This window comes from Macaca nemestrina, chromosome 9 (assembly GCF_043159975.1).
Source record: "Macaca nemestrina isolate mMacNem1 chromosome 9, mMacNem.hap1, whole genome shotgun sequence".
Taxonomy (NCBI): domain Eukaryota; kingdom Metazoa; phylum Chordata; class Mammalia; order Primates; family Cercopithecidae; genus Macaca; species Macaca nemestrina.
This window is the reverse complement of record NC_092133.1, coordinates 130,451,364-130,473,901: the sequence shown is the minus strand read 5'-3', so window position 1 is coordinate 130,473,901 and position 22,538 is coordinate 130,451,364. Positions and strand designations below refer to the sequence as shown.

The following is a 22,538-nucleotide window of genomic DNA, read 5'->3' as shown; positions in this document are numbered from 1 at the left end:
ACCCCATTTATTAAAAAAAAAAAAAATTTAGCTGGGCATGGTGGTGCATGCCTGTAGTCCCAACTACTTGGGAAGCTGAGGTAGGTAGGTTGCTTGAGCCCAGGAGTTCAAGGCTGCATTAAGCTATTGATATAAGAGTTAAGAAGAAATTATTTAGGTAGCTAGTGAGGGTAAGGAAGTCCTCAGTAAGGTTTTAAAAGTTTTCCTTTTACTGAAAAGCAGTCCCCAAATTATTTCTTTTCTAACAATGATCAGCCTGTAATATCGAGCTGCAGACATAGATAAACAAAGTGGAAACTTGCACGGGTGAATGCCAGCAGCTGTGCCAATAGGAAAAGGCTACCTGGGGTCAGACATGTTCAACATGTAGGCTCCATCTTCCCTTTCCTTCCAACTGCGTGTACGGTAAGGAGCAGACAATATGGCGCTGGCCAAGTAGGAAATCCATTTGCATAATAAAAAGATTAGGGTGGGGTAGCCAGCTTCTTTGTGCACTATGTAAACGTCACACCTGATCCAACCAATCTTAGGCCCTCACAGGAGAGAGACCTATTATCCTTTCTCTTTCTTTAGCCTATTAAACCTTTGCTCCTAAACCCACTTCTTGTGAGTCCACATCCTCGGTTCCCTTGGTGTGAGACAACAAAACTTGGGTATTTACCCCAGACAATGACACTACTTCACTATGATCACACCACTGCATTCCAGCCTGGGTGACAGAATGAGATCCTATCTCTAAAACCAAAAAGGAACAAGAACAGTTCTGTAGCTTTTCTGTTCTTCGTGCTGCCTGTAATAGTCACATCTGACAGCAGGGTTGGCGAGAGGTTTTGTGGAGTCTTTGGGTATGGTGAGTTTTTGAAAGGAGACAATCTAATTTGGAAGGGGCATAATTGTGGCTTTGTGGAAGGCATGGTGAGGGGCACACTGTGGGTTCTCTCTCAGGGACAGCTCGTTCCTCAGGCTCCTCCATCTTCTTCCCACTGTCCTGGGCTGCCATTTCTCTCCGCCCGCTCAGCTCCGCCCTCTCATCACTGTCCCCCAAGCCTTTACTGGGTGAGGTGCCCTCACATACCCAGTTATTTTCTGTCCACATGTCCACTGTTGCATACACACTTGGTGTTAACAGGGAGCCCAGATGTGTCCTCACTGATTTCACCATTGACAAGAACTCGGGCAGGGTCCATCGTTCCTGTAATAAGTCATCAAATGACAAATTTTTCCATTCTTAAGTCCCTGATCACTACTCTGGAGTAGGCGGATTGGGCATTTCCAGAGTGATACATGACATTTATCTCTTCTTTGACATTTATCCTTCACCTAAGTTGGAAGATGCAGTGTCAAGAAACAAATTCTTTCACTTAACCCTATCCCTAAGAGCTTTCCAATCTCCCTAGAGCAGGATCAGGCTCCCTTTCCTGAGAAACTTGTTCCAGACTTGGCAAGGCATCTCATGTATTCTCCAGTCGACCCCCATAGGCACTGGGCTGTTCTAAACAAATTTTACTAGTAGGACTCTTCCCTGCCCCACCCTCTCCATCCCCATATAGGCCTCCTCCTTCATACTCTGTCACTGCTAAAAGCTCTTTCAGCAGAGAGGTGCTTACTACAAGAGTCTCCCTGACACTCTTCCTTCCCCACCCTGCCCCAAGGAAGGTGAAATCTAGGCAGCTTCTTACAGAATGTTCTCAGCAAGCTGACTGCAACTGCGAGTGATGGCTGGGAAAGCCAAGATGCAAGATTTCCTGCCAGGTGAATCAAAGAGACCTGATTTCTCCCATGCACTATAATTTACGGTTTACAAACCATCTTACGTGTTAATTTTTTTTTTTTTTTTCCTGAGACAGAGTGAGACTCTGTCACCCAGGCTGGAGTGCAGTGATTCAATTAGCCCACTGCAGCCTGGAACTCCTGGACTCAAGAGATCCTCCAGCCTCAGCCTCCCAAGTAGCTGGGACTACAGGTGTGCACCACCACGCCTGGCTAATTTTTTTATTTTGTAGAGATGGAGATGCGGGGTCTTGCTGTGTTTCCCAGGCTGGTCTCAAACCCCTGGGCTCAAGCGAACTTTCTGCCTCAGCCTACCAAAGTGCTGGGATTACACATTTGAGCCACCATGCTGGCCTCCATCTTACATCTTAACACACATTATTAATTTGATTCTCACTTAAGTCTGGGGAGGTAGTTGTTTTACACAGATGACAAAATAGAGGCTCAGGGATTAGGGGACTTGTAGCTGGTCACGCAGTAAATAGGTGGGCCAGAAATCGACTCCAGATCTTCAGACCTTTCTCCTAGTACCAGACAAGGGACTGACCTAGTAAGACATAGTGAGTGCAGATGTTTGCAGCAACTGCCCTGGCAATTCCAAAAAGATGAATTTACCCTCGAGAACCTAGTGAGAAGGGAAAGGAGGAAGATGCGGGTGGAAGGAAGAGAGGTCTAAATGGAGTTCGTTCTCTTGGCTTAGTGTCACTGCCCTGATAACATCAGGGAGAATTGTAACATAGATGAGTTTGGATTGCTGTTGATCTCTTCCTTCATCTAAGCATTTAGCATCACTTCAGTAAAAAGACACCCGTTTATTTTAATGTGCAGTGTATTCTTAATCTCTCAGTAGAGATTGGGGGACAAAGCCATCTCATGGAAAAAAAGCATGGATTTTGGAGTAGAATAACAACAACCCATCTATTTTTGGAGCTCTGACTAGGTAACAGGGACAGTTCCCAGCACTAACTCATTGAATTCTCATAGCAATCCTATGAGATAGATACTATCATTGTTTTGTTGTACAGATGGAGAAATGAAGGCACAGAGAAGTCAACTAACTTGTCTGGGGTCACACAGCTCATAAATAGGGGAGGTAGATTTGAATCAAGCCAGCTGGGCTCCAGAGCCCAAGTTGTCAATGACTCCTCATAGAGTCAGGGATGTTGCTCAAACTCTGAGCCCCAGGAACCTCATCTGTAAAATGAGGATAAGCATATATCTGTTGCCTGGCACAGTGGCTCACGCCTGTAATCCCAGCACTTCAGGAGGCTGAGGCAGGCAGATCACCGGAGGTGAGGAGTTCGAGACCAGCCTGACCAACATGGAGAAACCCCATCTCTACTAAAAATACAAAAAATTAGCCGAGCGTGGTGGCAGGCGCCTGTAATCCCAGCTACCTGGAAGGCTGAGGCAGGAGAATTGCTTGAACCTAGGAGGCAGAAGTTGCAGTGAGCCAAAATTGTGCCATTGCACTCCAGCCTGGGCAACAAGAATGAAACTCCGTCTCAAACAAACAAACAAACAAACAAAAAAACAAAAATTAGCTAGGCGTATTAGTGCGTGCCTGTAATCCCAGTTACTCAGGAGGCTGAGACAGGAGAATCACTTGAACCCAAGATGCAGAGGTTGCAGTGAGCCGAGATTGCGCCACTGCCCTCCAGCCTGGTGACCCAGCAAGACTCTGTCTCAAAAAGTTATCCTACATGGTCTAAAAAGGGGAGGCATGAATAATCCACCCATTGTTTAGCATATAATCCAGAAAGAACCATAAAAATGGGCAACCAGCAGATGGTGTAGCCATTCTTCATTCCTTCACTTTCTTCTTTCTTTTTTTTTTCTTTTTTTGAGAGGGAGTCTTGCTCTGTCACCTAGGCTGGAGTGCAGTGGCACAATCTCAGCTTACTGCAACCTCTACCTCCCAGGTTCAAGCAGTTCTTCTGCCTCAGCCTCCCGAGTAGCTGGGACTACAGGCAAGCGCCACCACGCTTGGCTAATTTTTGTATTTTTAGCAGAGACGGGTTTCACCATATTGACCAGGCTGGTCTCGAACTCCAGACCTCGTGGCCAGGCTGGTCTCAAACTTCTGACCTCATCATCCACCTGCCTCGGCCTCCCAAAGTGCTGGGATTATAGGCGTGAGCCACTGTGCGTTTCTTTACTTTCTTAATACACTTTCACTTTACTCTATGGACTCACCCTGAATTCTTTCTTGGGTGAGATCCAAGAACCCCTCTGGATCAGGACCCCTTTCCTATATCAGAGGGGTGGCAACGTGACAGCAGAGTGTGGTGGTGAAGGACCCCCATTAGGGGGCACTATTTCAGAACATTTTCCAAAGGTCCTATCTATGGGTTTAAAAAAAATTTTTTTTGAAAAAGCCAATCTGTTCACTACCTTATTAAAAGAAGAGTGGTTTGACTCGAAAACCCTGAAAGGCAGTAACTGGAACATTGTGCTGTTTTATGCTCCCATCTCTCAAGCCAGGCTCGTGCCTGTGATATCGGTAGTCCTAGTGCGTTAGAGGAGAAGGGATCGGGACTGAAGGTGTATTGTGATTTTTTGGCTGCAGCAGCACCCTGGACCCTGCACTTCTGGTATATCAGGAACCGCAGATCAAACTGAAATCTCCAGGATTCAGGCCCCATCCAGATTTGCCTGGAGGGCTGTTGGGACAGATCCCAGGTCTGGCACCAACCCTGAAAGGCAACTTTTAGCACAGCAAGGCCACACATCGTCCTCCTGGACCTTCCTCCGGGATCTTAGGAGTGCCTGAGAACCTACTCCATGGCCCCACGCTGGGGTGCTGGGGGTGATTCAGGCTTCTGTCTTCTTCAGGGAGGAAGAGCATAGCACGGGTGTGGATTGATGTCCTGCTTGGCCGCAGGCACGTGCGTAGGAGGCAGGACTGGGGAGAGGCAACTTCCTGGGGCTTCCAGGCTGTCAGAGGTTGAGGCAGTGCCTATCCTTGAGGAAAACCAGGGTTAGAATTGGAGGAAGTATTGTGTACTATGGGGTTGTTGAGAGAATCACAAATACCCATGAAATGTCCCAGAAATGATGAGAGAAGCTTTTGGGTGGCTGGGGCACTCAAATGGTAGACAGGGTTGGAGCCAGAGAACTGTTTCTTATAAGTTTATGGGGGATGTTTGGTTTGGGGTCTGGTCTCTGCCAGGAGTCAGAGTCCCCACGCTCCCATTGAGTGACCACCTAGAGGTGAAAGAGCTGAAGGCCACGAGTGAACGTGTATATTTTTCCTGCAAGCAAGAGGTAGCCTCCAGGCTCTGGAAGCTCATCTTGAGGTCACTGGTTTGGTTTGGCTTGCAACGAGGGCACTGTTTTTGCTCAGTAAAGCCCAGATCAAGGATTAATCATCAAAGGTGCAAATGGCCAAGGTGGCAAGCAGTCTCATTTTTATTAGGTTTCTTGGGACAAAGCTATGCCTTGCCCACCTTTTCATTCCCTTCTCCACCTCTCATTGGTACTAATATATGGTTTTTTGTTTATTGTTTGTTTGTTTTGTTGTTTGTTTGTTTGTTTTGAGACAGAGTATCCCTCTTGTGGCCCAGGCTGGAGTGTGGTGGCACAATCTCAGCTCACTGCAACCTCTGCCCCCTGGGTTCAAGTGATTCTTCTGCCTCAGCCTCATGAGTAGCTGGAATTACAGGCGTGCACCACCATGCCTTAGTAATTTTTTTATTTTTAGTAGAGACAGGGTTTCACCATATTGGCCAGGCTGCTATTGAACTCCTGACCTCAAGAGAACCACCCGCCTTGGCCTCCCAAAGTGCTGGGATTATAGGCGTGAGCTACATGATCATTTTCGTTGATCACTGAGTAGATTCTGGAGTCCAGAAGTAGGTCTACAGTGACCCAGTGAGGCATTTTCTTTCACGCTCTTGGTCTCCAGGAGCTGGAATGACACCTAGATTTGGGCTCTGCATCCTCTCAGCAAGGCTGGCTTCATACAGAGCCCATGCTCAGAAGGACCCTGGACTTGGTTAATGCTATGCTGCTGCCATCTTGGAATTTTTCACTTTTCTTACTTTACAACTTAAAAAAATTGTGATAAAATATATATAACATAGTGATTTGCCACAATTAAGAAAGCATGCACACGTGCACACACACACACACACACAAACAGTTTTATATCTGTATGTGTGTGTGTGCTTTAATTTTTAATTGTGAGACATTTTATTTTAATTGTGAGATTTTTTCTGAGACAGGGTCTTACACTGTCACCCAGGTTGGAGTGCAGTAGCATGATCACGGTTCACTGCAGCCTCAACTTTCTGGGCTCAGGTAATCCTACCACCTCTACCTCCTGGGTAGCTGGGACTACAGGCATGTGCTACCACACTCAGCTATTTTGTGTGTGTGTGTGTGTGTGTGTGTGTGTGTGTGTGTGTGTGTGTATTTTTGTAGAGATGAGGTTTTGCCATGTTGCCCAGGCTGGTCTCAAACTCCTGGGCTCACGCGATCTGCCTGCCTCAGCCTCCCAAAATGCTGGGATAACAGGTCACCACACCTGGCCATTTTCACCATGTTTAAGTGTACAATTCAGTGGCATTGATTCCACTCATAATGTTGTGCAACCATCACCACTATCTATTTCAAAACCTTTTTGTTGCTCCAAATAGAAACCCTGTATCCATTAAGCAGTGACTCTCCATTTCCCCTCCCCTCAGTCCCTGGTATCCTCTAAAGTACTTTGTCTCTGTGAATTTGCCTATTCTGGATATTTCATAGAAGTGGAATCATGCAGTATTTGTCCTTTTGTACTGAGCTTATTTCTCTTGGCCTAATGTTTCTGAGGTTCATCCATATTGCAGCATGTGTCAGAATGTCATTCCTTTTTACGGCTGAATAGGATCCCATCATATGGGTACACCATTTATCCATTTATCTGTTGATAAACACTAGCGTTATTTCCACCTTTTGGCTGTTGTGAATGGTGCTGCTATGAACATTGGCATACAGGTATGTATTTGAGTCGTTGTTTTCAATTCTTTTCTTTCCTTTTCTTTTTTTTTTTTTGAGACAGTGTTTCCCTCTTGTCACCCAGGCAGGAGGGCAATGGGGTGACCTTGGCTCACTGCAACCTCCACCTCCTGGGTTCAAGTGATTTTCCTGTCTCAGCCTCCTGAGTAGCTGGGATCACAGGTGTGTGCCAGCATGCCCAGCTAATTTTTTTGGTATTTTTAGTAGAGACGGGGTTTCTCCATGTTGGTCAGGCTGGTCTCAAACTCCCGACCTCAGGTGATCTGCCTGCCTTGGCCTTCCAAAGTGCTGGGATTACAGATGTAAGCCACCATGCCCGGCCTCCTGAATTACCTCTCCTTTATATGGCTCAGCCTTGATGACCAGAAATTAACCATCACCTCTATCCTGGGGCCCACTTAATGTTTGCTTGTCTTCCTGTGGACAAACGTGGTTTACTTGTCTATATGTGCCATACTGTGAAAGGATAACAGTTTACTTAAGGCCATTAGCTTGAGGACTGAAGCCACAGAAACCCACATAAGCTTGCTTATGTCTCATTACATGACTACTATCATGTGGTCTTCATAACACGACTTTACTATTCCACTGTCTTTACCAATGTATTTGTCTGTTCTCACGTTGCTATAAAGAAATGCCTGAGATGGGGCAACTTATAAAGAAAAGAAGTTTAATTGGTTCACAGTTCCACAGGCTGTACAGGAAGCCTAGTGGTTTCTGCTTCTGGGGATGCCTCAGGAAACTTACAATCATGATTGAAGGTGAAGGAGAAGCAGGCACATCTTACATGGCTGGACCAGGAGGATGTGGTGGGGGAACTGCCAAACACTTTCAAACAACCAGATCTCATGAGAATTCACTCACCATCATGAGAACAGCATGGAGGGGAAGGTGCTAAGCCATTCGTGAAGGATCCACCCCCATGATCCAATCACCTCCCACTGGGACCCACTTCCAACATTGGGGATTACGGTTTGACATGAGATTTGGGCGAGGACACAGATCCAAACTGTATCAACCAACATGATTTCATTATGGCAGGAAACACTTGCCCAGAAAGATAAAGATTGCAAGTAACTTTAGTGTTTGTTTTAGGAATTTCCCCTAAACTTACTTAAAACTGCTTAACTTTGGTAGATCGCATCAAATGACCATTAACTCACCTTGCTGTCTCCATGATCTTGGATTATATCATAATCCTATTCAATCGTAGACTGCCCCACACTGAAAGACCTTCCTTAAATCAGACTCTTAAACGTCATAAACACCCTGAATTTATCTGTCCCACTCAGACATCGTTATGATTGCCAGGGTAGTGCTCTCTCTTACTGCCATGAGCTTTGCTTTATCAACATATTGCCTTGGTGGTATTTTATGGGAGCCAGTATCCAATAAGCTGCAATTTTCTTTTCCACACTATATAGTTGCTCCAATCCTATTTTATCCAGTATTCATCCATCCATCCATCCATCCATCCATCCATGCATCCATCCACTGATTTATTTATTCATTCAACATATATTTGCTGAGTGCCTACTATGTGTTCAGCACCCTCAGACCCTGGTTCAGTGATGATTGATAATGTTACAGCCCTTGTCTTTACAGTGTTCACCCTCTCCTTCATCATTATGTCACTTTCCTGCTGCTAGGTGGAGGGGCCCAGAATATGCCACTTTGGTTTAAGGATTATTTTGAGCTGAAGGCAATTGGGAAAATACAGACACAGGAAAAACTCTCTGTCCTTCTCCTTTCTGCCTAAAAGCAGGCCACGTTTCCCTTTGTAAAGGTAGCATAAATTTCCACTTGTAAAGGATTTGTGAAGTGGTGCCTCTCTCCAATACCAGAAGAGGAGAATAACCATTAATCACTGAAGATGACTTATCACTGGAGACAGTACCAAGGTGAGTCTGCCTAATAAATCCTACTATTCATCCCTTATCTACTGTACATTTCGTAGTTATCTTTCTACAATTTACCATTCCTAGAAGCCCAAATGATCTGCTTTCCTTTGTCTAGTCACTTCACAATTTATCACCCTTTGTTAAAATGGTATATAAGCCCCTAAGTCTGACCACTTTTTTGGGGTCTTCTTTTTTTTCTTTTCTTTTGGGATAGAGTCTCTCTGTTGCCAGGCTGGAGTGCAGTGGCACAATCTCAGCTCACTGCAACCTCTGCTTCCCAGGTTCAAGTGATTCTCCTGCTTTAGCCTTCCAAGTCAAGTAGCTGGGCCTTACAGGTGCACATCACCACACCCAGCTAATTTTTATATTTTTAGTAGAGACAAGGTTTCACCATGTTGACCAGGCTCATCTCAAACAACTGCCCTCAAGTGACCCACCCACCTTGGCCTCCCAAAGTGCTGGGATTACAGGCAAGAGCCAGTGTACCCAGCCTGGGATCTTATTTTCTGTGAGGCCTCCTGTGTAAGAAAAAATATTAGCATCAGGTAAAATTTTTATATATTTATCTTGTTAATCTGGCTTTTATCCACTTAATTTGCAGGCTTCAGTAACTGAACGTAAGAGTGGGGGAACTGTCCATGTAGGGAACATGGAGACTAATAAGTACTTTCTACTTGAATTGATTTGTAAGTGGAGCTTTCCAACAGCAAAACAGCTGGATCTTTGTGCTTTTAAAATCTGGACTCTGGACTTGATCTTCAGAAGGTCAGGAAGCAAGGTGTTTGCACTGCGTTTGACATGTACAATAGTGATTAATTGACTTGTCAGTGCTGTGCTATCTTGCCTCTAAGGTCCTGCCTCTTGCTTCTTTTGCCCTGGTGTTAACCCCATGCAGCTGGTGCAGAAACAGAACTGAGAGCTTGGAAGTCACAAGGTGGCCCCTCCCCAGCTAGGACTGTTCTTTCAAAGCCCAGTGCTCAGTTGGTGAAATGACCCACCAGCATTGCACAGGAGAGCCCACAGAGAGATATGTCCAGGATATACGATCAGTCTGGTAGGTAAGGGGCCCTATCAGAGGCTTTGCCAAGAGATATGACCTGCCAAGCTGGTTTGTAAACCAGCTCTGGCTGCTTCGGAGTGATCGTGGTGTATCTGGATGAACACAAATCTGGATGCTCAAAGTAATCTCTTGATGTTTGGTTTTCTTTCAATTTAAAAATATATTTTGGCCAGGAATGGTGTCTCATGCCTATAATCCCAGCACTTTGGGAGGCCAAGGAGGGCAGATCACTTGAGGTCAGGAGTTCAAGACCAGCCTAGGCAACATGGTGAAACCCTGTCTCTACTAGAAATACAAAAATTAGCTGGGCATGGTGGTGCATGCCTGTAATCCCAGCTACTTGGGAGGCTGAGGCAGGAGAATTGCTTGAGCTCAGGAGGTGGAGATTGCAGTGAGCCAAGATTGCACCATTGCACTCCAGCCTGGGTGACAGAGTGAGACTCTGTCTCAAAAAAAAAAAAAAAAGGTGTTTCACTTTTCTTCCCTTTTTATCTGTTTTTGCAGCTGGTTCTTAGATGCTCTCTAGCCCAGCTTATTTATCTTGTGAGCTTCAGGCAGCTTACTCTTCCCCCAACCTTTCCCATCTCTCCTTTCCTGTGTGATTACATCTTTCCTTGGTAATGGGGTTTTGACTGGCCTTTTGTATAATGCTAAGTCACCATGAGACAGAATATTTCTCTCCTTATTTTTATCAGGCGCTTTTGTTTCCTGAGCTGTTTTTCTAAGTGTGTGTGTTTCTGGTTTTACTTCTGGTTGGCAAATAGGTCCAGTATTCAGGGAGAAGATTGGATACCATGGTGTGTCAATTGGTCTTTAAAAGAAATAAGCAAAAGTTGATCACATGCTGAAGCTCAGGGCCAATGTGGAGCTGCCTCCCAAGAGGGCAATCAATTTCAATTAAGGAGATTAAAAGTCCCGAGTGCAGAGAGGCTCGGTCACGTGTTTCTGGATGCCTGCCTCCTCCAGCAGCCTGAGAGCAGGCGGTAGAGTCCAGAGTGCTGGGCTGAGCCCTTTGAGCCAATGTCAAGATGATGAACAATAAGGAGAGGATACTAAAGGAAAAGATAGCTGATGTGACTCAGTGATTCCTCACGGGGCCGTACTAGCAGCGTGGGCAGAACTTCCTTCTACAAGACTGACTTGCTTGGTGCAAGATGTTTGGCAGGGCTGTCCTCAGCCCCATCAAATATCTGAGTGGCTCTGGATTCAAGCCACTGTGCTGACCAACCCAAACCCAACCCTAAACAAAAGTGACACCCCTGCACGTTTCCTCGTGGACAGATGCCCCCCTTGATACCCAACAGCCCCACCTCTGATTTGCTCTCTAGGTGCAGAGGAGGACTTGTGTGCCTCACAGGTGGAGAACTGATTTGCCTTGTCCAGACCTTCCTTGCAGGATTCTAGGGTTCCGTGTTCCCTGACTGCCGGGGGCTTTGTGGAGCCTCAGCCACTGAGGGGCAAGGGCAGGGGTGGCAGAGGAGGGAGAAGGGTGGACTGGCAAGGCCTGGCTGAGACTGAGGTGAGGGGCGGGGGGCTTTGGCATTGTATAGACAGGGCTGGACCTATCTCTGACTCTTACAGGCTCTGCATTGGCCCTGAGCTTCAGCATGTGATCAGCTTCTGCTTATTTCTTTGTAAGACAGTTTGGTATACCAGATACCCAGTCTGAGCCCAGACTGAAAGTGAGCTTCACTTTTGAAGTTTCTAAAAAAGAAGCCATCACCCACCTCACAGGGGTTGTGCCAAGCTCACAGGAGGTGGTGTGTGTACGTAAAGTGCATAATAGTCCCTAGCCAGCCCTCTACTGTAGGCAGCCATCTAGTGACACTGGACAGGCAGGTGGGGCCAAAAATCCCACTCAGCTCCCCGGATGTGTGGTCTGAATGTTTGCGTGCCTTCAAAATGTATATGTTAAAATCCTAACCCCTGAGGTGATAGGATTAGGAGATGGGGCCTTTGTGACGTGATTAGGTCACAAGGGTGGAGGCTTCGTGAATGGAATTGGTGCCCTTCTAAAAGAGGCCCAAGGGAACCCTCTCACCCCTTCCACCATGCGAGGACACAGCATAAAGGCACTGTGAACCAGAAAGCACACCCTCACCAGATACAAAATCTGCCTTGATCTCGGACTTCCCAGCCTCCAAAACGATTCGATTTCTGTGTTGAAATCGAATACCCAGTGTATGGCGTTTTGTTACAGTAGCCCTAAGATGCCAGAGCTGGTGATTTGTTTTGGAAGCTGACAATCAATGTATTTTGAGGGTTCAGTGAACATGCCCCGTCAACCATGAATGCTGTGCAAATGTCGGGTCTGTGGGATAGCACAGGGGCAGGAGTGAAACAGGGCCATAAACAATAAGGAAATAAGGGAGGCAGGGAAGCAGGAAAGACTGAGCTGGGCCTTCAGGCTGGGTCTGGTTGGTCCCTGAGGGCAGGAAGGAGTAGGAGCATTTCAGGAGGGGGAGTAGCTTGTGGCTGGTGGAAACCACAGGTATCTCTTGGGCAGGAAAGTTAAGTGGGCTGGGATGAAAGCCAGTCGGACAGAGGCCTGTGGATGGGAGCAACTGCAAAGACACGCTCAGGTTTCCCAGGCAAATGACAGGAGCCCAAAACCACAGTTAGCCTGGTCTTGGGGTGAGATCCTCATGCAGGGCCTCTTCCTTCTCTTTGCTGTCTTTCGGTTACTTTTTTATTAACAGGATAGCCTCGAAAATGGAGTGGGAAGAGGGTGAGGTTCTACATGAGTCTATGTCAGGCCCTGGCTGATTGTTTGGTCATCTAAAGCAGGGGTCCCCAACACCCAGGCCATGGACTGGTACTGGCCCGTGGCCTGTTAGGAACTGGGCCTACACAGCCAGAGGTGAGTGGCGGGTGAGCAACCAAAGCCTCATCTGTATTTACAGCTGTTCCCGGTTATGCACATTACAGCCTGAGCTCCGCCTCCTCTCAGATCAGCAGCAGCGTTAGATTCTCATAGGAGCACAAACCCTATTGTGAACTGCGTAGCCAGGGATCTAGGTTGCATGCTTCTTATGAGAATTGACTGCCTGATGATCTGTCACTGTCTCCCGTCACCCCTGCATGGGACCATCTAGTTGCAGGAAAACAAGCTCAGGGCTCCCACTGATTCTACATTATGGTGAGTTGTAGAATTATTTCATTATATATTACAATGTAATGATAATAGAAATAAGGTGAACAATACACGTAGTGTGCTTGAATCATCCTGAAACCTTCCCCTACACCAGATCAATGGAAAAATTGTTTTCCATGAAACCAGTCCCTGGTACCAAAAAGGTTAGGGACCGCTCATCTAAAGGACAGGAGGGGCTGCTGCCAAAAGCACCTGCCTCAAGATACAGAGGTTGGCAGAGCCCCAAACCCTCAGAAGCAGGCAGGGAGGTTCATGCACTTGCCTGAGGTCACTGGGTAGTTAATGGCAGGGCTGGTTTCCTGCTGTCCAGTCAGGAGGTCCTTCTCCTATACCCCCAGCCTTGTCCCTATTTCTCCCCAGATAATTGAGAAATGAATGGCCACAGCTACAGGCTTAGTTTTGTGGCACACAGTTGGAACAACCTGGGCACAGTGGCTTATGCCTGTAATCCCAGCATTTTGGGAGGCTGAGGCAGGTGGATCATTTGAGGTCAGGAGTTCGATACCATCCTGGCCAACATGGCAAAATCCCGTCTCTCCTAAAAATACAAAAATTAGCCGGGCATGGTGGCATGCACTTGTACTCCCAGCTGCTCGGGAGGCTGAGGCAGGAGAATTGCTTGAACCCAGGAGGCGGAGATTGCAGTGAGCTGAGATCGCGCTGTTGTACTCCAGCCTAGGCGACAGCGAGACTATGTCTCAAAAAACAAACAAACAAACAAACAAACAAACAAAAACCAAAAACCAAAAAACAAAAACAAAACAACAAAATAAAGTGTAAGTCAGATGCTTATGGAAGTCTTGAAATACCTCTTCCACAAACAAATATCCCAAAAACGTAGTTTAAAAACTGTTTCAGTAGAATATAGGCTAGAGAAGGAAAAATGACTTCTACCTAATTGTAATAATAGTGAACACATACATAGCACTTACTGTATGCCAGGCACTGCTCTGACACTCACAACTTAACACATTTATTCCACAGAATAACCCTATGAGGCAGGCACTAGTATTGTGATCTCCAGCTTACAGATGAGAAAATCAGCGGACAGAGGATTAAATGATTGGCCCAAGGTCACACCACTAAACCAGGGCTATGGGAGATTGAGGCTGCAGTGAGCCAAGACCGTGCCACTGCAGTCCAGCCTGAGTGACAGAGCCAGACCCTGTCTCAAAAATAAACAAAAAACCCAAACCCAAGGCTAAAAGCCAAATTCTCAACTTCCAGGGCACTGTCCATTTGACTATTCCAGAAAGCCCTTTACTGAGGGTGCAGTTGGTAGCTGAGGGGCTCACGTTGGACTTCGTGGTGGCTGGGCATCCCCCATGTGGCTCTCACAGCTGGAGAGAATCCTTGCATTTCCCAGGCTACAGATTTTTCCATGTCATTTTATCCTCAGTCAGTGACCGAGACCTCTGTCTCAGCAGGGCTTCTCAAACTATCCGTGCTAAGGACCCAGTTTTTTTGTTTTTTTTGTTTTTTTTGTTTTTTTTTTTTTTTGAGATGGAGATCTCGCTCTGTCGCCCAGGCTGGAGTGCAGTGGTGCAATCTCGGCTCATTGCAACCTCCGCCTCCCGGGTTTAAGCAATTCTCTGCCTCAGCCTCCCAAGTAGCTGGGATTACAGGCACACACCACCAGGCCCAGCTAATTTTTGTATTTTTAGTAGAGATGGGGTTTCACCGTCTTGGCCAGGTTGGTCTTGAATTCCTGACCTCGTGATCCACCCGGCTTGGCCTCCCAGAGTGCTGGGATTACAGGTGTGAGCCACTGTGCCCAGCCAGGACCCAGGTTTTTACTTGCAATGGGCTCTAATATGTGATGAGAAATGGAAATTTTTGTATTAGAAAACCATACAAAATGCAAGCTCATTTCTTTTTTGTTACTAGATTCTTGCAACATAGCATTGGTCTGTTAAATGCGTGTGGATGCTCCTGAATGCTTACTTTCACTTTCTGTGTTTGCCTCATTGTGGAGCCGGAAGCAATCTTTTGGGTCTCTTTGAGTGGCACAGTACTTTTTTTTTTTCTTTGTAGAGATGAGGTCTTGCTATGTTGCCCAAGTTGGTCTCAAACTCCTGGCCTCTAGCTATCCTCCCATCTTGGCCTCCCAAGGCACTGGGATTACAGGTATGAGCCACTGTGGCCTGTGAAAAGCATGTCCCTGCGAGCCTCTGCAGCGACAGATTCTGAAACTTCCAGAGACAAAATGTCACAAGCACTAACTTGGCTAGGTCCTGGCTGGGCCTTTCCCTGTGGTTACCTTGGAGGGAGAGGAGCTCAAGGCCATTTGGTCACCTCTCTCACATTGTGTACCAGCAAAGCACAGGACTTAGAAACTCAAGGGCAAATCCATTCCCTTCACTCGTGAGCTGTGTGAGCTTGGGGCAGGTTCCTGACCCGTCTGTGCTTCAGTTTCGCCATCTGGCAAATGGAGAGGGCGATGCCTTCTGCTCAGGGAGGCGGTAAAGGTGAGACGCAGTCGTGCCTGGAAAGTGCTTAGCACAGCGCCTCATTACTCTCTGTTCCTCTTTGTCCATGAAAAGACTCGAGTTAGGGCTGCTGGGAACAGGTGGGACTTGGGGGAGAGGGCGGCATGGCTGTAGGCCTTATAAGAACAATGTGGCCCTCTTGAACAAAACGTCAGAACAGAGGGTCTGGGTGGGTACAGCCTCCACAAATCCAGGCTTTGTGGTGGATTTGAGTGAGGATTTCCCAGGAAAAACGTCCCCCAGCCAGAGAATTGTTGAGAGGAAGGTAGGAGGTCAACTCAACCTCAGATCAGTTGGCCAGGAAGGCTCCAATTTCACACCTTGCACTGAGATTTGCTGGGGAGGAAGCCTGATGCTGTGTCTCCAGGATATCTAGGATAGATGTGGGGTGTGTAAGCACCAAAAAAAACCGGTCAGTCTGTGGTTTCTGGATTTGGCACTCTTAGCTTCAGAAGCACTGTCTTGGAGTGTAGAGCTCAGGATCAGGACACCTCAGGCCTCTGAATCATCATGGGTAAGACAGATGTGATGGCCCAGGTATTAGTATGCTCAGGCTGCAGTCACTTAAAGCAACAGAAATGTATTTTCTCACAGTTCTGGAGGCTGGAAGTCCAACTGAAGGTGTCTGCAGGGCTGGTCCTTCTGAGGGCTGTTGGGGAAGGGTCTGCTCTAGGCCTCTCTCCTGGGCTTGCAGATGGCTGTCTTTTCTCCATGGCTTCACAATTCTCTTCCCTCTGTGTGTGTCTGTGTCAAAAATCTTCCTCTTGTAATTGGAACACCAGGTTTTAGAATTAGGATTAGGGCCCACTCCAATGTCTTCATTTTTAACTTAATGATTTCTGCAAAGTCCCTGTCTCCAAACCCGCTTGCATTCTGAGGCACTGAGGCTTAGGATTTTGACATATGGATTCTAGGAGATTGAGGGGGGCCCATAATTCAGTCTAACAGCCCCTAACCCTCCTGGCTTCTGTAGAACCAAACAAACCATCCAAAGGCTGATCAACAACAACAAAAAACAAGCTTTTCAGACCAACAAGAGAAGAAAGACAAGATTGCAATGCCTTTATAACAACGTTGCTTTATTGATGCAATGCAAGGAAAACTACATTAGAATCTATTGATTCTCTCCCTCTTTTTTCTTTTTAGGTGGAGTTTTGTTCTGTCACCCAGGCTGGAGTGCAATGGCATGATCTTGGTTCACTGCAACCTCCACCTCCTGGATTTAAGAGATTTTTGTGCCTCAGCCTTCGGAGTAGCTGGGATTACAGGCACCTGGCACCATGCCCAGCTAGTTTTTGTATTTTTAGTAGAGATGGGGTTTCACCATGTTGGCCAGGCTGGTCTCGAACTCCTGGCCTCAAGTGATCTGCCTGCTTCAGCCTCCCAAAGTGTTGGGATTATAGGTGTGAGCCACTGCACTGGGCCTCTATTGATTGTCTTTGAGATCAACAGTAAAGTAAGAGATGAGCCTGGGATCCCCCAGATTCTTCCTGTCTTCAGTATGTTAAGGCTCAGCCTAAAACTGCTCAGCCTTCCCAGTGTGGCTGAATGTGGGACTTAGGGCGTGTCATGTAATGTTTCCGAGTTGAAATTTATTGATAAAGCCCAGATAACAAAAATAACTTCTATTTATCTCCCTAGGTGTTCTGAGCCTTAAGATATGGTTGCAGTGATGACGCATTGCAGAACCAAATGAATTTGTCCTTAGGATAGACCATCCAAAGGCCTATCAACGGCAACAAAAAACAAGCTTTCAAACCAACGAGAGAAGACATGATTGCAGTGCCTTCATAACAATGTTGCTTTATTGATGTAATGCAAGAAAAACTACATTAGAATCTATTGATTCTCTTTGAGATCTAATAATACGCTTTATTCAAATCTTTTTCACAAACCACTACCTCCATGGGTCTTTCAAGGGAACTGAAATTGGCCAGTTACAAACAGAATTGGTTCTACTGCTCTTTGAAATCACAGAAGCAGACATATTTTAGAATACAAAAGACACCAAGCTTTCTTTGGGAAACACGTCCTGTTTGGAAAAATAAATCTCACTTCTTAACAAAAATTGAAAGCATGCCTAACTTCAGATTTATTTGATTACAGAGTCTTTCTCAGGGCTAATCAGTTTTAGAACAGGTTCCTATTGGCGTCAGAGAGCCAATAAAAAATCCAGGAGAGAAGTGCTAACACAACAACTTAGAGAAACAAGGTTGTTCATTTTTTTAAAACAGCATTGAATTCATATTTATACTGCTGAGTGAAATTATTTATACACACCCTGTAGGTTTTGTATCTTCAGAATTTGTTAGCATTCAGAGGCTTATAAACTGTACCTTGGCTTATTTGTGAGAAAATATGTAGATGACACCTGGTGGGGTTTATTGAAACTATTACTCAGGTGTAGAGCTAGAGAAATTCAGCAGAAAGGAAGTAGGCTAGGTTTTTAGATGTCACGATGGATGGTTAAAAATTTCAGCTTTGGGGCAATGTTATAATACTTGAATTATTTGCTTCTGGTCCTCGTTTTCTCCATCTCCAACATCGGTTCTGAACTCAGGGTTTTCTGTAAATATTAACAGGAATAACACATGCTGAGACATCTGTGTGGGCCCTCCCAGAGTTAAGAATCCAATAAATGGTAGCTCATATATCATCATTATTACAGAGAATCTTTGCATGTTTATATTTCATCTTTGGAAAAGAATTAAATTAGTTGAAAAAAAAAGGGAGAGTAAGTCTCAGGCCTCCTTAGCATGTGCTCTTTCTCAGTTGTAAGAAGGGACATTGTCTCCCCACTCCCCCAGCATGGAACTGGCAGGACGGAGGGGCTGGTTAGCAGGCAGGGTGAGGAAATGCATAGAAGTTTCACTTTTTCCATCTTCCCTGTGTAGCTGCAGCATTTGGCTTGGTAACTTGTGAATTCCAAGATCAGAAGACCCACCGGAATTGAATTACCAGTGCCCTAATCTTTCCAAATTCCATAATAATTTTTAAAAAGTTAATTAATTAATTACTTTTTTTGAGACAGGGTCTCGCTCTGTTCCTCAGGCTTGAGTACAGTGGCACAGTCTATGCTTTGCTTCCCAGGTTCAAGGGATTCTCCTGCCTCAGCCTCCCGAGTAGCTGGGATTACAGGTGTGCGCCACAACACCTGGTTAATTTTTGTATTTTTAGTGGAGACAGGGTTTCACCATGTTGGCCAGGCTGGTCTTGAACTCCTGACCTCAAGTCATCTGCCCTCATTGGCCTCCCAAAGTGCTAAGATTACAAGTGTGAGCCACCACACCTGGCTCATAGTAATAATTATATTAATATTATTATTCTTTTTTTCCACATCACTATGTCATACCGTAGCACAGAAAACTAAAGTTGGACCAATGACTATTGGCTGGAAGGAGCCCATTGGGATTCTGATGGTTATTGACTGCATTCGTATGTCCCCCGAAGATTCACGTGTTGAAATCCTAACCCCTAGGGGGATATTAGAAGGTAGGACCTTTGGGAGGTGATTAGGTCATGAGGGTGGGGCCCTTATGATGAGGTTAGTGCACTTATAAAAGAGACAGAAAGTCCAGGCGAGGTGGCTCATGCTTGTAATCCCAGCACTTTGGGAGGCCTAAGCGGTGGATCACTTGAGGTTGGGAGTTCAAGACCAGTCTGGCCAACATGGTGAAACCCTGTCTCTACTGAAAATACAAAAGTTAGCCAGGCATGGTGGGGCACACCTGTAGTCCCAGCTACTTGGGAGGCTGAAGCAGGAGAATGGCTTGAGCATGGAAGGCAGAGGTTACAGTGAGCCGAGATTGTGCCACTGTGCTCTAGCCTGGGTAACAGAGTGAGTGAGACTCGGGGTCTTAAAAAAAAAAAAAAAAAAGAAGAGCTTGCTTCCTCTCTCTGCTCTCCACCATGTAAGGTCACAGCGAGAAGGCAGCTGTCTGTGAACCAGGAACAGGGCCTTTGCCAGGAACCAGATCATGCTGGCACCCTGATCTCAGACTTCTAGTCTCCAGAACTATGAGAAATAAATGTTTGTTGTTTAAGCTCCCAGCTTTGGTAATTTGTTACAGCAACCTGGACTGACAAAAACAAAGATCATCCCAAAAAATAAGAACTCTTTTTTTGGTTTTTCCTTCTGATTCTGGCTCTCAGGTACCACCACGGGAGGTTATTTGGACTCTCTAAACAACTGATCTGGGATCAAGAGAGACACAGAGTTCCCATTTGTCTGTTTCCCTCTGTGAACGACAACTCTAGGTTTGATCTAATATCGGTGGGAAAAACATTCAGCAAAGGGAGAGGCCAGTTTACCAACATGCAGAGGCAGGAATGGTCAGGAGAATCCGCCTCACATCATGCAGCCCTCACCCTGCCTTGTCGGAAGATGATGATCGTGCTGCCATTTATACAGTGACTCTCTTAGGGGCCAGGTAGTGGTGGTCATTTGACATATCTTATTTCTGAATCTCACAACACATTTTTAGGCAGTTATGATTGTTCCCACTTTACGGATGATGTAACTGAGAGCTGAACATCACAGCTCATAAGTAGAAAAGCCAGGGTTTTGGCTTCAGAGCCTGCGTTTAAATAATTATTCTATTTTTACCATATGATTTTTGGGAAGGCACGTAAACTTTTTGAGGATCAGTACCCTCTTAAGCAAGACAGAGATAAGAATTCTATTTTGCAATAAGCACAGAGGAAGATGTTCAGGTCACAGAAATGCAAATTAAGGAATCCTTGCCGGAGCAATCAGGCAAGAGAAAGAAAGAAAGGACATCCAAACTGGAAAAGAAGTCAAACTGTTTCTGTGTGCTGAAGATATGATCGTATACCTAGAGAACCCTAAAGGATCCTCCAAAACACTTCTAGATTTGATAAATGAATTCAGTAAAGTCCTAGGTTACAAAATTAATGTATACAAATCAGTAGCACTGCTACTCATCAATGGCCGACCTGAGAATCAAATCAAGAACTCAATCTTTTTTTACAATAGCTGCAAAAAACAAAACAAAACAAAAACAACCCTAGGGATATACTTAACCAAAAATATGAAAGTTCTCTACAAGGAGAATTACAAAATACTGCTGAATGAAATCGTAGATGACACAAACAAATGGAAACACATCCCATACTCATGGATTGGAAGAGTCAGTCATGAAAATGACCACACTTCCAAGTGCAATCTACAGATTCAATGCAATTCCTGTAAAAATACCAACTTTGTTTTTTCACAGAATTAGAAAAAACAATCCTAAAATTCACATGGCACCAAAAAAGAGCCCCAATAGTTCAAAGCAATCCTAAGCGAAGGAACAAATCTGGAGGTATCATATTACTTTACAAATTATACTACAAGGCTATAGTTACCAAAACAGCATAGTACTGATATAAAAGTAGATACATAGACCAATGGAACAGAATGGATGACCCATAAATAAAGCCAAATACTTACAACCAACTGATCTTCAACAAATCATACAAAAACGTAAACTGAAGAGAGGACACTCTATTCAATAAATGATGCTGGGAAAACTTGATAGTCACATGTAGAAGAATAAAGCCAGATCCCTCTCTCTCACCATATAAAAAATCAACTCAAGATGGTTTATAGACTTGAATCTAAGACCCGAAACTATAAACATTCTAGAAAAAAACCTAGGAAAAACTATTCTGGACTTTGGTCTAGGCAAAGAATGTGTGCCTAAGACCCCAAAGCAAATGCAATAAAAGCAAAAATAAATACATTGGGCCTAATTAATCTAAAAACCTTCAGCACAGCAAAAGAAATAATCATCAGAGAAAACAGACGATTCACAGGATGGGAGAAAATATTTGTAAACTATATATCTGACAGAGGACTAATATCCAGAATCTACAAGGAACTCAAACAAATCAGCAAGAAAAAAAATAAAAACAAAAACAAATCATCCCATCAAAAAGTAGGTAAATGACACGAATAGATGTTTCTCAAAAGAAGATATACAAATGGCCAACAATGAAAAAATGCTCAACATCACTAATCATCAGGGAGAGGCAAATTAAAACCACAGTGAGATAACCTCCTTACCCAACCAGAATAGCCATTATTAAAAAGTCAAAAGGCAATAGAAGGTGTGGATGCAGTTAAAAGGGAACGGTTATATCCTGCTGGTGGAAATGTAAATTAGTATAACCTCTATGGAAAACAGTATAGAGATTTCTCAAAGAACTACAAGCAGATGAACCATTTGATCCAGCAATCCCACTACTGGGTATCAACCTAAAGGAAGAGAAGTCCTTCTATCAGGAAGACACCTGTATGCATATGTTTATTGTAGTACAATTCACAGTTGCAAAGATATGGAATCAACCTAAGTGCCCATCAAGCGATGAGTGGATAAAGAAAATGTAATATACATATACCATAGAATACTACTCAGCCATAAAAAAGAAAGAAAGAATGTCTTTTGCAGCAACTTGGATAGAGCTGAAGGCCATTATTCCAAGGGAACTTGGGAATGAAAAACCAAATACCACATGTTGTCACTCATAAGTGGAAGCTAAGCTGTGGGTATGCAAAGGCATATGCAAAGGTATAATGGATATTGAAGACTCAGAAAGGTGGGGTGGAAGGGGGTGAGGGATTATAAAACTACACATTGGGTAGAGTGTACACTACTTGGGTGATGGGTACACTAAAATCTCAGACTTGACCACTGTACAATTCATCCATGTAACCAACAACTACTTGTACCCCTAAAGCTACTGAAATAAAAAAGGAATGCAAATTAAAACCACAACGAGCTATCACCTCACACCTGTAAGGGTGGCTATCATTGAAAAGATCAAAGATAACAAATGTAGCCAAGGATGCAGAGAAAAGGGAACCCTTGTCCACTGTTGGTGGGAATGTAAATTGGTACATCCGCTATGGAAACCAGTGAGAGGTGAAGCCAGCTGGGTGGAGTGGGGACTTGGGGAACTTTTCTGTCTTACAAGAGGATTGTAAAATGCACCAATCAGCACTCTGTAAAACGCACCAATCAGCACTCTGTAAAATGCACCAGTCAGTGCTCTGTAAATCAGCAGGATTCTAAAAGTAGCCAATTGTGGGGAGGATTGAAAAAAGGGCACTCTGATAGGATAGAAAGGGAACATGGGAGGGGACAATAAGGGAATAA

At 45.0% G+C, this 22,538-nt stretch overlaps 1 long non-coding RNA gene across 6 annotated transcripts in view; it reads left to right on the top strand.

The window, feature by feature from the left end:
* Positions 1-22,312, top strand: part of LOC105490625 (uncharacterized) — a 50,916-nt gene extending 28,604 nt beyond the window's left edge. Inside the window, exons 3-7 of one of the 6 annotated variants that reach the window (XR_011608259.1) lie at positions 6,694-6,750; positions 8,558-8,672; positions 9,274-9,437; positions 9,568-9,726; positions 17,017-22,312. This is a non-coding gene — a long non-coding RNA (uncharacterized lncRNA). Of the gene's footprint in view, positions 1-6,693; positions 6,751-6,773; positions 8,673-9,273; positions 9,438-9,567; positions 9,731-17,016 lie in introns of those variants that run through there. The other 5 variants (XR_011608256.1, XR_011608257.1, XR_011608258.1 and 2 more) reach the window with 5 other exon arrangements.
* The last annotated feature ends 226 nt before the right edge of the window (positions 22,313-22,538 follow it).